Source organism: Atta cephalotes (assembly GCF_000143395.1).
Source record: "Atta cephalotes unplaced genomic scaffold scaffold00027, whole genome shotgun sequence".
NCBI classification, from domain to species: Eukaryota; Metazoa; Arthropoda; class Insecta; order Hymenoptera; family Formicidae; genus Atta; species Atta cephalotes.
In genome coordinates, this window is record NW_012130091.1 from 3128726 (window position 1) to 3141143 (window position 12418).

Genomic DNA, 12418 nt, shown 5'->3' on the forward strand with positions numbered 1-12418 from the left:
ANGAGAGAGAGAGAGAGGAAGAAAGAGAGAGGAAAAGGCAAAAGAGCTCAAGGAATGAAAAAGGGACCTAAAGGTCGACCGGTCCTGCCCCCGGTGCTCGTGCGACGAGTATAAAAAAGAAACATTATACCACATTCGCGCATATACTGCCGTTTCTGAACTTTATAATAAACCAAAGAGCGTGCGCGCGCGTACTTTGCTCCGAGGCGAGAGAAAAAGATAAATAAAAAGGTAACATGTAATCTCAGCGTGCTACACTCAAATCGTTGAATTAATTGTCAGCACCGTTGGTGGCCGACGCCAAGAGAAAATTAATAGTATAACGTTAAGAAGAGAAGACGGAATCAATGGAATCAGAAGAAGTGAATAGGAAGGGAATTGGCAGTGATTTATAATTAGAGAGACATAATTTATCCTACACACGGAAAAAAAAAAACATTTGATTGAATTAATTGGAATTGCGGTGGAAAATAAACGATCCAGAATTCTAGTTAAGCTTTTACTATTATAGATTTCTGGTTAAGTCTATCAGAATTCTGGTTGAAATAAACAAAATCTATTATAATAAATTTAAGTAAACTTAAATTAGAATTCTGGATCGTTCATTTTCCATCACAATTCAGTTAATTCAATCAAATCTTTTTTTCCGTGTAGGAGAAATAAAATACGTTTTATTTTATTATATACATAAAATAAAATAAATTAGTTTTGTCAAGAAAACTTGAAAGATTGAACCTCTGAATTTCGTGATCGAAATAGGATATTCATCGCGCATAAAATTTTTTTGAAAAATTGGCGACATGACATCTGCGCGATTTACGTTCTTGTAAGACGGGTTAATCTGGCTCTCCTCTCGGTGGACGCAAACGCGGTCGATATCGCATGTCCACGACTGTCGCGAAAGACGAAAGACCGTAGAATCTTGCGGCCTGCGGAAAAAGAAGCACAGGAACAGTAGTCTTTTCATGTATAATGCATGAACGACAGGCGCCGGAGGACTTGCAACGACAATTACAACGCCGAATTATCCATGAGCGGATACACGCTGCAGATCGAGTATTTTTCACGTAAATTATATGTCTACCTCGTTTAGACCGTTCCAGTCGACGTTCATTCGAAGCGATAGATTGACACTTGTCCGGCTTTCTTTCTCCTTCCTCGAGTCCTCTTTAATCAGATCTTCGATCGATACTCGCGGAAGTGCGATATTTTTCTTACAAAGTGTCATTTTCAAGTCTACTAAACTGTTACAATCATTCTTGCAGAATTGTAAGAAACTCGTAAAACTTACATAACATGTTCTCGTAAAACTTGTAAGAACTTATGACTAATATTCTATTTTTATGCGTCTATTTTATCGACGTACGATTATTATCTATGAATAAATATCTATGAATTTCTTATAAATTTTATGACTAGTAAGCTGTAAACCGTAAAAATATTGTATAAAGGTAAGCACTGAAAAATTCTTACAAGTCTTACAAGAATATGTTACGAGTCTTATGATTCTGCTTAGAATTTAGGCGTAAGTTACAAATCACAAGCGAGGTTTGAACGTTTTATTCTTTACAATTTCCTTTTTTTAGAAACATAATTTCTGCGGCAATAAGGAAACAGCAGGGCGAATCACTAGTGGATATTGTAAGGAATAAATTTTGACGAATCTGGGAGAAACCTGTGAAGGTATCCCTGAGTGAGGGCTTGCTCGGCTTTCGAGACTCCCTCTTTTCTTGATGGTATAAGGTACGACTACTCCGTGAGTCAAGTACGCGGATGAAGATCTCTTCTCTGCCTTCCTTCTATCCTCCTGTTTTTCGTCCTCCCAAGCCTCTTGTTCGGGGCTCGCCGGTTGTGTTAACGAACCAATCGAAAGAAAGGATTTGAATCCGAGCGGAGGATGACGCGAGAGATTCGCATCAAATGCTGCAAATCGTAGCGAGATTAATGAGACGCAAGTTTCCTTTGACACACGTTTGATTTCGGGCAAAGAGAGAAATCTTGTCAAGAGCTAACAAAAGCCGACTCTATGCGTTAGCAAATGCGATTCTGGATGCGCACGAAACGAGCGTTATTATTCCGCGAACAGAATCCGCGCTATAGCAATTAAATTATGCGCTATCGATATATGCTAATGAGACAATGATAAAATCTACACGTCACCGAGATCTAAATACGAGAACGGCGCTTTAATTAGGCTCGCGCTCCGATATTTGGTCAATTACGACATAGTAATTTCGTGACGTTCTAATTGCTCGCTTTCGCGCAGCAACTCGTTATATGTGACCAGTAACATAATCTTCCAACTTATTATGCACCGCACATACGTACAGTTGCTATCCACTATGCGCGTTGCAATCGAAAATGCATTCCAACTCTATCGCTCGATAGAGCTAGAAATGGTCGACGCAAATCTTTCGTCAATGTTTTTAAACGCTATTTACATGCACTTGATGTTGCTACAGCGACACACGCAGTAAGTTCATTCGTTGCATTTTCTTGTGTTGCTCTTGGAAAAAAAAAAACTTTCGTGGGCATTTTCACGTACTTGGTAAACGAATCGAGAACGTGAAGAGTCGCAGAAAACATCTACTCTGTCTTTATCAATATATAATTTCAGTATTTTGTACTTTAAGCGCGTACTTGTACTTAAATTCACAGATTCGTTCGTGAATCACGACGAGACGAATCGTGAGCAGCAAGCGGATTTACAAATGTTTAATTGATACAAATTTTTCACGAAGAATTCTATGAATCAATTCGTTCTACAACGCGAAAATTTTCATGCTAGTAGAATCGCTGAAGTGCGAGATTTATTAACGAATCGAATCAATGTGGCTTCTATGATTCTAAGGCAGGATATCCGCGAAGCCGTTTCCTAAAACGCCATTCGCGAGGAGGATATAACATGGCAAGCGCCGATTTCGTATGTCGTAATAATTCATCGTGTTGCTCAGATTGCAGGGTGCTTTGTATGCGAGACGTTCAATTGGAATCGTCGATGTTATTGGAGGCAACGGTTGTTTCCCGACAAAATAGTGTTCCGCTAGATTTCGTGCCCATAAATATACGCTCGAATATTTCGGCAATTCTACTGCGATTGCAAACTCCTCAATTATCCTTAATTCGCTGATTGAAAACCAGTAAAATGAGTAATAAGAGGTGGTAGCGAAAAATTGTTCGTCTGCAAGGTTGACGTGTTTCCGTTTTTTTTTTTTTTTTCCCTGAAATGAAAGGAAGATCCGACGAAGGCCTCTTCGTAGCGTGGTTTTGTGAATTTCTTAGTTCAGAGTTGAATCTTGAATTTTAGTCGGAGAAGCTCTCGTTGAGGCGAAGGTGCGAAGAGTTGGAGGCTGGTGTCTCCTTTCGTATTGGCGGCGACTCGAGTACGTCTGTCGTTGTCATGAAAATGCAGAAAGCTTTGATTCCCGAGGACAATGCGCTTCGCTGGCGAGTTCTCTCCTCGAGCTAATGAAATTTCATCGACATCAGAGCCAGCATCGTTGTGTTCGCCTTCGGGACTAGCATTCGTGCAATCCTCGAGAGAGAAAGGAAGAGATAGAGAGAGAGAGAGAGAGAGAGATAGAGAGAGAGGGAGAGAGAGAGAGAGAGAGAAGTTCTTTGGCGTTTTCGGCGAGGATGCTCCAGTCGCATGCTCGAACAGAATCCAACTACGTCTTCCATTTTCCGAGATAACATCGCGGTTGACAATTTATAACATGCTAACTATTTGTCACGCACATATTCTCACTCTTGCTTAAATCCAAACGCTTGATATGCTGTATCAGCAGAATAACGAAACAAACACGTCGCAAGACGACCAAAAGAGGAATGGAAACTGAGTAACAGCCGTGCGTTTTAATATAATAACAATCTCGTGTAGAATTAACTTGTGTAGAATAGAACCAGCAAAGTTTCTAGTTCAAAATGAATTAACGAGTAGATTTTTATCAATCAGAATTCCAGTTATTATAATTGAACATCTGGTTATCCCGACAGATAATATAATCAGAATTCTGATTAATATAATCAGAATTTACTGGTTCGTTTATTTTCAAGCAATTCTTAGTATACGATTTTATATTTTTGGCTATGACTTACCAGTGTTGCCACAATGTGCGGCTCGCCGGATCATAGCCAAAAATATAAAATCATATACTGAGAAAGATTTCTGGTTGAAAATAAACAATAGATTCTGATTATATCAAAAGAATTCTGTCGAGGTAATCAGATATTCAATTATAATGACTAAAATTCTGATATGTGATTATAATCTACTGATTAATTTATTTCAAATTAGAAATTTTCCTCACTGTATTTTCTATTTTATGCTAACGAAATAAACATTGTGCGACTCGTGCGATTTCATTTATTTGAAAAGTGCTCTTTAAAATAACTCTTAAAAAAGATTACTCAAGTAATAAATGTTACTTTTTGTGATCCAGGTTTGAAAATCATTCTCTTACTAGTTCGATAACGAATTGTTTTGAGCCAGTGATAAGCGTTAAAAGCGTCGATATAATTATGCTTCGTAAGTGAGAAAGAAACATTGATACTTTAGATTTTATTGTTAAGATTCTCGTGTTGTACTCTACCAGAATTATTTCAATAGCAACTGAAACTCGCGAGTTAATTTCACAAGTTAAGTACACTTTTGCATAGTTTCTGTGCATTAACGGACTCAAAAGAAAACTAGTGCCATTATCGTGGATAAGAATCCTCACATTAGGATGGCGTTAGAGAAATGGCAAATAGAATTATACGAGAGGATCGTTTCGAAATCTCACCGAATTTCGTGTGCAAACCGGATCATTGTGTCGTTGCGCAAACAACGCGCGGTTATCATCAGTGTTTGGGCGCCGTTTCCGGATGAGACATGAGGTGCATTCGCGTAATTTAGCATTAAGTCGATTAATGGCGATCAGCTGATTGAGTTATGAATGTGACACTCACCGCGATAATCTTAATTCGATGGAACATATAGCCGCGCATCGCCAAAGTCTGATGCGGCTTTCATGAAATTTACGTTTCCGCGCTTTTCTTACTGAAACTTTCTTTCGAAGTTCGATCAGCAACGTATTGATCTAAAAAATAACTATTGAAATTGAAATGAATGTTTATAATATATATTCGAGTTTTAATTCGCTTTGCAAAATTTCGGGAAAATGATGTTTTGTTGTAGAGAAATCCTCTAAAAACTCGGGCAATTTTTCATGCAAATTTCGTCCCGATACGTGGAATGTTGTACACCGACGAGAAATTAGGTCGTCCTTTTTGCGGATAATGGAACTTTGCATACACATCTACACGTAGGTACAGTCGCGCATTCACGCATAATTAGCGCGTGTTGCACGAACGCAACGTGATAGTTAGAAGAACATGATAATTATCCGATAGCGATTCACAAAACATCAGGATATTTTTTAAATAGAAAAAGGTGTCATCTTTAAAGATAATTTCTCACATTATTATACTTATATATGTATATTCTGTCGGCGAGCATTTGTATTGCATAATCTTGTGAGAAAACATACGAATGACGTACGTAATGAGTGCTTTCTGTTACTTTTGCATCCCCGGCGGAATGACTGTCGTTTTGCCTCCTCCGAGGTAAAACCCGGTTCTCTCAAGGAGAGATTCTTGAGTCGTTAAACGTGATGATGATCGTGAAATCGTTTTACTCTTAAACGTAGCGCACTCGGAACGCGGTTCGTTAACCCGAATTGCGGCTCGCGAGATTAAGAACGTCGGTTCGGCGGGAATTTTCGCGGTGCCACCAATGCAATGTAGCGAAGAAACGGCGGCGTCTCCGCGTCGAAGGGATGGGAGACGCCGTTCTGCCGTTCTGCGTATACTGTCTTCGTACGTACGCGGAATCTTGGTGCCGGAAGTTGGCCCTGATCCAGGTTGCCGTGGCGTCGTAAAATTTATCGCTTAATTGCTTTCGGCGGACAACGCCGCCCCGATAAGGAATCTTCCCCGATCCTCGACCGACACGGACAAAAGGGTGGCTTCATCGAGATTATCGTCACGTTTCTACCGGTTCGCTAACCACCGTCGCCGCGTCGGTTTCTTTCTGTATCCCTCTTGTTCTCTTTCTCTCTATCTTAACTTTCTTTTCTCACTGAAGCGATGTTCCTGTTTTCTCAACGACCTCGACCTTCTTTGACCACTTCGATTCTTTTCTTTCGCTCATGGACTCGCCTAATACCGCTAATTACCTCGCGATGCGATCGGTAGCTCAGTAAAGGCTAAGATACGACAAAATGTGATTAGAGAAATTAGTCGGTATTAGAGATCGGTATATCGTATATCAATGTATGACGCATACTGGCGCATGCTGGTAATTCTTGCAGCGACGAAAGGGAAGATGTAACCGATTGTTATATAAATATACAATTTATTGTGCAGAGTCGATAAATTTGTACTAACTTTTGAAACTGTTTCTGTTGCAGGTAAGCTATACTACCCCGTAAAGTTACTCTCCGCTGACGTAAGTTACTCTATGAAATAACAAAATTTGTTGAAAGAAGATAAAGACTGCATCAATGGACTATCCGGAGCCCGGAGGGATCGAGAGAGAAGGTACATTAAGCTTTACGCAAGGGTCAAAGTGCAATATTGAACTCCGCGAGTATCGATATGCACGTTGCAGCTGCAAAATTGGCTCGAAGTACGATAGCCTGTTTTGCTCCTCTCTCTTTCTCTCTCCTTCCCTTCCCTTCCCTTCTCTTCGTTCTCGTCCTCGTCGTCGAGCCATCGCTTTAATAAGGTAAAGGCGGAGTCTTCCCAAGCAATTCCTGCCTGTACGCCTAGCATTATTAATATGGTTTCTCTGTGCGATAGTGTATTATGTTTGTTCCAAACCCACCTAGATTCTTGTAGATCCTTTTCAATCAGATCAATCTTGAAAACCAAGAAAATTGCTGCAGGCTTCTTCGGCAGAGAATCGGCAGAGACTGAAAGAACGTATATATAACAGATATATAGAAATACCCCTCGAAGCGAAGATTTTTCGTCAGCATGGGGATGAGCGAGCGTCTAATTATAAATCAGTTATTGGTCTCGGCGAGAGGTTTTGGTATTGCGCACTTTTCCTCGTCGTAATTAAAGTCGCAAACCGCATCGCATGTTCGTTGCTGCATTAGCAAAAATTTCCATCATCGCCGTGCGCTTCCGACTTTAGTTGCCGTTTGACTTGCGCTAATGAAATATCGCGCTACATTAACGTAGCGCTGGTACTGCTCTGCTACCATTCATTTGCATAAAGCGAGAACGCGCCGCGTTCTCGTAGTCGAGAATGATTTAATTCGGGTATCAAGGCCGGATGCGGGAACAAACGCTTTGTTACCGCTACTTTTGGCATAACCCACCGCCCCCTCGCGCTTAGCGTGCCCTCCTCGAAATTGTATTTCCTCAACTTAGTAATTTGTCGTCCTGCCGTGTCCCGCTCGCGCTTGTTTCTTGTTTCTTGCACTTAATTACTTGCATTAGTAGCTCCGCCGTCTTTTAGTTACTGCGAACAACGTAACGCGAAGTTGTTCATTTTGCCTTTTCCTCTCGTCCCCTCTTCTTCAGAGAGAGAGAGAGAGAGAGAGAGAGAATTAATCAAATTTCGAACGAACGCATTTTAGATCCGTTGCACGTTCCTTTATGGCGTTATCGTGGCTTTGTTTTAAGAGCCTGTTTCTATAATTTTGAGCTTCTAATTCTGTGCTCCTTTCTCTCGCTCACAACTCGCTATCCATCACTTGAACACTGATGATGATTTTCTTGACGGATCATGGCTGATCCGCGTCAAATGTAGCTTGGACGAGCAAGCGGAAGATCATTTATTGTCTCTCGAGAGCCGGTTGGCGAAAAGTCTTACTAAGCTGCTGAACTCACACACGATGTAAGACGGGACTAACCCATATTTGCTAACGTGCAAATACGGCAATACTCATCTTCCCACGCCCTTTGCCAAGCGCCTCCCTCGAGATCTCCACGTGGAGCGACAAAACCCAATTTCCACGATCCGTACGCGGCTTAAACGTATTAACGTCGTAGTAAAGGGACGCGGCACATTCTCCTTTCCCCTATGTATATCCCAATTTCCTCCGCATACTCTCGCCGAGTTTCCCCGAGATATTTTGGCTAGAGCTCGACAGATTCGCGCAAATATTTTCCAGCCACCTACGTTTACTTTACAATCTCGATGGCTCGATGGCTCGATGGCACCATGGATGACCATCTTCGGCGTAGTGTCACTCGTAATCCACTTTTTTTGAAATTGTATTACACACTGAAAAAAATTTCTGCTTCTTGGAAAATGGACGAATAAAAAATTTCTGGTTAAATTTATTAGAATTCTTATTTTTATCAGAATAATTATATTAATCATTAATCTATTTATCTCAACTAGAATTCTAGTAAACATAACCAGAAAATTCTGATCCGTTCAGAATTTTTTCTTCAGTGTAATACTACCGCACAATTCAAATTTAAAACATTATATCTCCAAAACTCCTTGAAATAATAGTGTACATATCATTTTTTTGCTTCATCTTTCTTGCTGTGGTATTTTAATTCACAAATTTCGGGAGATGTATTTATATAATCCTGTATATTTATAATGTAAAATGTGCATTGAGAAAAATGGTCTGGTTGGACTAAACATTAATTCTGGAAAATGGACGAATCAGAATTTTCTGGTTAAATTTATTAGAATTCTAGTTGACTGGAATTCTGGTTGATACAATATTTCTGATAAAATCTACCAGAATTCTAGTTATATAATACTTCAACTAAAATTCTAGTAGATCTAGTAGATAGTAATCAGAAAATTCTGATTTATCCATTTTCCACCAGAATTACTGTTTAATCCAACTAGATCATTTTTATCAGTATAATAAGTGCGTATTTCAGTGTTTTTACGTTCATAATTGGCCACATTTAAATCCTTATTTCACAAACTATTGATTAAGATAAAAATTTACAAAAAACTGTTTTATTTAAGTTTTTGGAAACTTTCTTACTGTGATATTTTAATTCGTGAATTTCGAGACACCCTATGTAGCTCTATACTGCGTATTTTCTGATGTATCTTTGACGCAATGAAATATTCTGCAAGAAATACGTGATATTTTAATAAGTAGATGGAATAGATTGAAAAAATATGAAACGTATCGAAAGCGAAATTTTTTTATCGATAGAATATCTTAATATTAGATCGTTCTAACTGTGACTTTTATTTTGTTTGTTATAACTATTTTTGAAAATTATTGGAAGCTCGAATAAAAATATTAACTTGATTCTTTCTCCATTCGGTTTTCATAGTTTCGTCCAATTTCACATCAACTGTGACGTAGCTATTTTATTTCGCGCATGTTTCGTTTTCCAATTCAGGTGTGAGTTTATATTAGGTATATGTACCACACACGCGTGTGTGTGAGAAGACTCCATATATGAGATCAGATCCGGAACTGAGTTTGAACTGATCTCCATTTTCATCATCGAAGATTTGCGACATTCAAATTGAAATTGATGGTAAATTCTGAAATTTAACTACAATCACAGACCATTTTATAACACGTACCGCGCAAATTTATTGAAACTGAAGCGATTGATATTTATATAGTTATTGTATGTAGGAATTTATATATTGGTTTTTGCATTAATTTTTTCTTGTTCTTTTCTAAAGCGATTCATATTTCAGAGTTGTCTTTTATCATTAATGCTGACTATTCGGATCGGAATGGAAGAATGGCCTGGATTCGAAATCGGGACGCGTTGAACTGCATTATGCGATGCGTGGCATATAGCCTATGGGCATAATGCTTTCTTTCATTGCGCCGCAGCTATGTATATACGCGAACTGCACATCGACGTTTTCCTAAACCATCGCCACGTGACGGCAAACTGCCAGGTACGATATTGCCGATGCGCTTCGAATCGCGGTAAGAACGCACCTCCATTTCCACGGAAACGGCAACTTTGTCGTCGAACATAGATACGCATTGAAGGCGTCTTCTTCCCTGAGGCGCGAGAATGAAATCTTCCGCGCAGATTACAGTTTTTTAAATTGAGTAAAGCGTTTGCATCACTCTTGCAAAATTTGTCCAACACTGACATTGTCTTTGTTGTCTTTCCAATCCTGTATTCCAACTTGATTGTTAATACGCATGAGAAACGCGAAAGTTGGAGGGCAAAAATTCACCTAATGACGCAGTGATTTCGTCGGAGGGGATTTCCGAGCAAAAATAACACTTCCTGTGTCCGACTATGGGTTCTTGTCGCCCGTTAAATTGAGTAAACTCGGATTTAATCGAATACTCGGCGGTGCCGCAGCAAGAAATAAAACAAGAGCCAGCTGGGAGGACGATTGAAAACGCGGTTGGTATCTCTTATTGCACCTGCAATTACACTTCGTATTAAATTCGAATTTATGTAATCCGTGATATAACGATATGATCCGCCGCCGAAGAAATCAAAATCGCGAATGAAGGATTTATTCGCGATTGCAACATCGCGCAATCGAAATATATTACTCGACAATAATTATCTAGGCAACATCCGTATTAAATATTCTTGACATTTTTTAGTTAAAAATATTCAGCCTGTCACGTTGCGAAACTTTGAGTAAATACAGCTCTATTTACATTTTATCTGCGGCGAGAGAGCTTTTTATTCGCGGCGGTAGCACATCACGGGCTTGTGTATAAATTTAAATAAGCTCTCCCGTAATAATTTACGGTGCACGGTACGCGAGTTGTATTTCCGGCCCCATTAGGATCTATCTACTTCTGCTCGTCTACAGCAACTAACGCGTATCTCTGATTTCTAAGTAATAACTTCTGTGTTTGACGACTAATGATTAAAGTTTCGTCGCGAAAGATACCGTTGCGTTGACGTTGGATAAATTATGGTTATTGCGCAAAATTCTAATTTAGTATATTATTGACATTATTATTTTAGTCCAATTAAATCTAACCGAAATGATGATGCTTTGATCTTTATTGATATTTATTTTATCTGAAACTTAATCAAAAGTTGTATATTTGTCTTTATGCAGTTTAGTTTTTTTTCTTTTTTTCTTTTTACATTTAGATGTAACCTAACAAGAGTAATCAATTCGAGGAAGCTTGATTTTTATGAATAAAATGAGAAGCCGTGTATCGATGGAACTTAAGTAAACGCTGTACGCGGCGTGCGATTTATTCGATAGAAACGGCAGGCTAACCGGATACTCCTTGTTATTGCGTGACGTGGCGACTATAAAGCCTCGACGAATTACGGCACGGATTTGCCACGCGGCGAAGTAACGCCATGCTTTCTGAAGTAAAACGCGGAAATTCACGCGCCGCGCCGTCATCCGAACGGAATCGACGTACTTACGTATATTATACGCGATTCGAGACGAATCGAAAAATTAACGCGTAAAGGTTGATTTTCTGCAACAAACGGAGGATAAACGCGTATATACGCGCGGCGGTTTAATCGAAATGTTAACGTTAACGTTCATTATAACTTGATAAAAGCGAAAACCACTTCTTTAAAGCTAAATTGCAACTGATCTAATTAAAATTTCACGGGCATGGCAGCTATTAGAGTTGTAACGTCGGAATTAAAATCGTACTTTTGTGAAACGGTGGACACGGACGGCAGAAACGATACGGAAATTTCGACGAACGTGCTTCGTCAATTATCGAAAAGATCTCGTTGTGATTGAGCGACGATGAAAACTTTAATGCACATTTATAGAAAGCAAAATTGTAATCGGAAAACGAATCGTGGCAACAAATAATTAATCCGGCAATAACATATGTATGTATAAGTCGCACGCGAAATTCATTGCATGCGACAAATTGCCAGGGCAAAAAAACTGAACAATGTGCTGGAAATGCATTGTTACACTTGTGTAGGACTTTTTTGCAAGTTTAATTCACACAAGCTCTATATGTCAGCATCAGTTTTAATATTTATAAAATCATATTTTATAAATATTAATTTTTATATGTATACATGTATATATAATAGATACACATATGGTACAGCATATAGAAAAATATTAAGATTATACTCCGCATCTCGAGACTATTACGAATAATTATGACGACCTCAAGCGGAACTGTGACACAATCTCACGCTATATCGTTGCACTACACGCAAACGCGAAGGATTAGATGAAAAAAAGAAAGAAAAAAAAAGTACTTACTCCCCTTCCTTCTCTCGCGTTAGTAATTCGGTCGTGATCGTCTCGCCATCCGCGAAATCGTTGCTTCGCCTGGGAATTATCGATAAAACCTACGGAAGAAAGTAATTGCTTTGGCAATAAAGTGGCCACCATCGCGTGCGGCAATCCGCAGAGACGACGACGATGACGACGAGCGTAGTGCAAAACGAAAAGTGTGAAAGCGAGAAAGGAGAGAGAGAAGAGAGG

At 39.3% G+C, this 12418-nt stretch overlaps 1 protein-coding gene across 1 annotated transcript in view; it reads left to right on the forward strand.

Moving 5' to 3' along the window:
* LOC105620608 (syndecan) overlaps positions 1–12418 on the forward strand; it is a 104547-nt gene that overhangs the window by 51728 nt on the left and 40401 nt on the right. The gene's annotated exons all lie outside the window — the stretch shown is intronic.